Source organism: Aegilops tauschii, chromosome 4 (genome assembly GCF_002575655.3).
Source record: "Aegilops tauschii subsp. strangulata cultivar AL8/78 chromosome 4, Aet v6.0, whole genome shotgun sequence".
In the NCBI taxonomy this organism is placed as follows: Eukaryota; Viridiplantae; Streptophyta; class Magnoliopsida; order Poales; family Poaceae; genus Aegilops; species Aegilops tauschii.
This window is the reverse complement of record NC_053038.3, coordinates 379,477,233-379,481,944: the sequence shown is the minus strand read 5'-3', so window position 1 is coordinate 379,481,944 and position 4,712 is coordinate 379,477,233.

The window sequence follows — 4,712 nt, the reverse complement described above, 5'->3', positions numbered from 1 at the left end:
CTAGCAGGTGTTTCCGGAGTTTCAGTTTCAAGCTCATCATCAGATTCAACAACATCATGTTGTATTACTCTAGCAATTTGTTCATCAAGAAATTCACCAAGTGGCACATCATCATTATCAAGCAAGGTACTAGCATCATCATAAGCATTATCCATAGCAGAAGTAGCATCATCAATAACTTGTGACACATTAGAATTGATAGCATGTGGTGGTGTTGCAAGTTTACTTATAACAGAAGGTGAATCTCAAGCAGAACTGGATGGCAGTTCCTTACCTCCCCTCGTCTTTGAGGGAAATATCTTAGTCTTAGGATCCTTCAGATTCTTCATAGTGATAATTTGATAATAATCCCAAGTGACTCAACAAATATTGATATGCTCCCCGGCAACGGCGCCAGAAAAAGGTCTTGATAACCCACAAGTATAGGGGATCGCAACAATTTTCGAGGGTAGAGTATTCAACCAAAATTTATAGATTCGACACAAGGGGAGCCAAAGAATATTTGAAGGTATTAGCAGCTGAGTTGTCAATTCAACCACACCTGGAGATTAATTATCTGCAGCAAGTAATCACTAGCAAAGTAATATGATAGTTTTGATAGTAGTGACAGCAGCAATGGTAACAGTAACAGTGATAACAGTAATTTTGTAGCAAGTGTAACTATGATGATAGCAGTAGTAACTTAGCAGAAACAATATAAGATAAATTCATAGGCATTGGATCGGTGACTTGTTGGATGATATTCATCATGAGACAGTTATAACCTAGGGTGATACGACACTAGCTCCAGTTCATCAATATAATGTAGGCATGTATTCCGTAAATAGTCATACGTGCTTATGGAAAGAAATTGCATGACATATTTTGTCCTACCCTCCAATGGCAGCGGGGTCCATATTGGAAACTAAGGGATATTAAGGCCTCCTTTTAATATAGAACCGGAACAAAGCATTAACACATAGTGAATACATGAACTCCTCAAACTACGGTCATCACTGGGAGTGGTCCCGACTATTGTCACTCCAGGGTTGCCGGATCATAACACGTAGTAGGTGACTATAACTTGCAAGATCGGATCTAAAACATGGATATAATTATGATAACATAAACGGTTCAGATCTGAGTTCATGGCACCTGGGCCCAAAGTGACAAGCATTAAGCATGGCAAAGTCATAGCCACATCAATCTTAGAACATAGTGGATACTAGGGATCAAGCCCTAACAAAACTAACTCGATTACATAATGAATCTCATCCAACTCCTCCCCGAATAGCGAGCCTACGAAGGAATTACTCACTCCCAGTGGGGAGCATCATGGAATTGGCGATGGAGAAGGGTTGGTGATGATGAAGAAAGAAGATCCCCCTCTCTGGAGCCCCAAACGGACTCCAGATCTGGCCTTCCGATGAAGAACAGGAGGTGACGGCGGCTCCGTCTCATGGATCGTGATAATTATTTCTCCCTGTTTTTTCTGGAAAAATAGGAATTTATAGCGTCGGTTTCTGGGTCTGTGGGGCCACCAGGTGGGGACAACCCACCTGGGCGCGCCAGGAGAGGGGGCGCGCCCTGGTGGGTTGTGCCCACCCAGGGACCCCTCTGTAGTAGGTCTTGGCTCCAAAAGTTCTTATTTATTGTATAATAATTTCTCGCAAAGTTTCGTTCCATTCCGAGAACTTTTATTTCTGCACAAAAACAACACCATGGTAGTTCTGCTGAAAACCATGTCAGTGCGGGTTTAGTTTCATTCAAATCATGCAAATTAGAGTCCAAAACAAGAAGAAAAGCATTTGGAAAACTAGATACGTTGGAGACGTATCAGGTAATAACGAGCACGCACGGTTCTTGGAACAAGACGTGTGCTGACATTGCCTATTGCGGTGCACCCTATGGTACTAACGCCACGTACGCGGCCGAGAAAGCATGCCCACGTTACGCCGTCCGGGATTAGTGCCGCACTTAGAAATTATAGAACCGTCAATAAATTTTGAGCCTGCGTCCCGTCAAATTCCAAATTGCAAACCTGTTCACACCGATCAAAACCTAAACGGTTTCCCACTTAGGAGCGCATTAGTACTCGGTTATAAATACTACTACTCCAAGATGACTGCACATTCCTCCTCAACTCCTCATCCACAAAAACAAACAAGTCATTCATCATCGTTCCCTTGCAGTTGCCATGGCCAGCGTGAGTTCTGGGTCGGGAGATTGCCACCAGGGAGAGGCGAGCATGGAAGTGGAAGCACGAGAGATGTCCCGCCTCGCCGCGAAAGCAGCCGACATGTCCCGCCGCGCGGCCGTAGCAGCACAGAGGTCCTGCCGCGCCGCCGAAGCAGCACGGAGGTCCCATCACGCCGTCGATACAGCAGACTGGTCCGACCGCACCGCGGAAGCAGAAGAGATGTCCCACCGCGCTGCGAATTCAGCAGAGATGTCCTCCCGCGCCACGACGGCCTGGGAAAATGTCTTGTGGGCTAGCGAGGACTCTTACAGGTGAATGCATGCCATCATCCTTAGCCAGATGGACCAGATCTCTGGCTGGGCGAGGTTGCAGGATGACATGAAAGCCTCGTTTGAACAGGCTACCAACGTCATTCGGCAACTAAATGAGAGCAATGCGAAGCTCCGGGCCGAGCGCCGCCTGCTGAGGGCGAAGATCATCGGAAGTGCGGAGCAGCAAGTGGAGACCACTGCCTTGTTGAAGAGGACCGGCGTCATCGTCGAGAAACTTATGGACGAGAATGCCATGCTGCGCACCAACCGCAAAAGGCTGGTGGAGGAATCTGTGGATGCTCTCAAGCAGCATCTTAAGGACACGAAAGAGCTCATCGCTGCTCGCCGTGGAGACTAGTTCCCGCGGCCTACAGCAACACATCAAGAAAGTAGAGATCAGCGAGTCAGATCGTTGTCTTCCTTCTTCTTTTGCCCTTGTGTATTTCCGGCGTTGCCGCATGTGGCTTTTTTTAATTATGTTCCTAAATATGTAAGACAATTATTATCCACAGTCATCGTCCTTATATTCATCATGCTTGCTATAAGTCGCAGTCGATGTTATATAGGTCCGTCGGATCTTACATCAAGATCCGTGCAAAACTTTCTTTTCAGATTTTCATTTTTGTCTCTTAAATCTCAGTCTAGTGAGACATAGCCACGCCGTGAAACAGGGGCTCGGGCGCCATTAATGGAGACGTTGGGAGGGAGGTTCGCGGCGGATAGAGGTCAAAGGGCTCTCCTCTCGATGAGCACGCGCAGGGGTCTGATCGCACGCCTCCCGTACTCAAATAGCTACCCCGCACGACACCTCCTAGCCAATAAAAAGGGGACGCATGGCGGCACGTAATTGGTAAGTAGAACGCCCACGGTTTCTATAATAGTTGTGTTTCCGATTTGTAACGTGGCAGCACTTGTTCCAAAATGACTTTGTTGATTGTTAATGTGTGCGCCTTCGCAAATCGGACAGAAAAATTACCACAACATGTTGGTGCCATGTCATGATACCATGCCAAGTTTCATGATTTTCAGGCGTGTGTTGGATTTACAGGAATTAAAAACACAAGTTTCTCAATCTTTCCGACTGAGCCACGACGCCCAGATGTTTGAATTTCATTCCCATTTCTTGCATGGGACCTAGAAATTCACCCAATGACACACATGTGATCTTTCAACTAACTTTGGTGCACTGAAGCATGTGCTTGTAGTTCAAATTTGAATTATGCACATTAAATGCCCAGAAATTCAATTAATGTATAAAAAATGCCAAACGAACCCGGAATAATTCCAATATTTAGCACGATACTTCTATTTGCTCTAATCTGCCTGTGTAAAAAATTAAGGCGGAAGAAGGCAGTGTACGTATGTCATTTCGCACACGGAGGTGACACGTTCCCTCTCGGAACCACGAGCCTTCTTGAGAGAAGCTCCGGTTTGCAAGAAGCTTATACTAAAGCTTGTCCCAATTCGGCCAAAAAAAATACCGTAGCATGTTGGTGCCATGTCATGACACCATGCCAAGTTTCATGATTTTCAAGCTTTTTTGGATTTACAGGAATTAAGAAACCAAGTTTCTCAATCTTTTCGGCCGAGCCACGACGCCCAGATGTTTGAATTTCATTCCCATTTCTTGCATGCGGCCTAGAAATGTACCCAAGGACACACATGTGATTTTTCAACCAACTTTGGTGCACTGGAGCATGTTGTAACACCCACGATGCGGCTATATCTCCCACGTGTCGAGGCACGACTTAGAGGCATAACCGCATTGTGGTTTTGTCGCAAGAAGGGTCATCTTCACACAATCCCATGTAATGAACAAGAATGGGATAACGAGAGTTGGCTTACAATCGCCACTTCACACAATACATAAAATATAATTCATACATCATCCAAAATCCACACATAGACCGACTACGGTCAAATCCAAATGAAAATAAGATAACTCCAAATGCTAGATCCCCGATCGTCCCAACTGGGCTCCACTACTGATCATCAGGAAAAGAAACATAATAACGACCACGTTCCTCGTTGAACTCCCACTTGAGCTCGGTTGCATCATCTGCACTGGCATCGTCGGCACCTGCAACTGTTTTGGTAGAATCTGTGAGTCACGAGGACTCAACAATCTCACACCCGCGAGATCAAGACTATTTAAGCTTAAAGGAAAGGATGGTGTAATGAGGTGGAGCTGCAGCAAGCACTAAGCATATATGGTGGCTAAC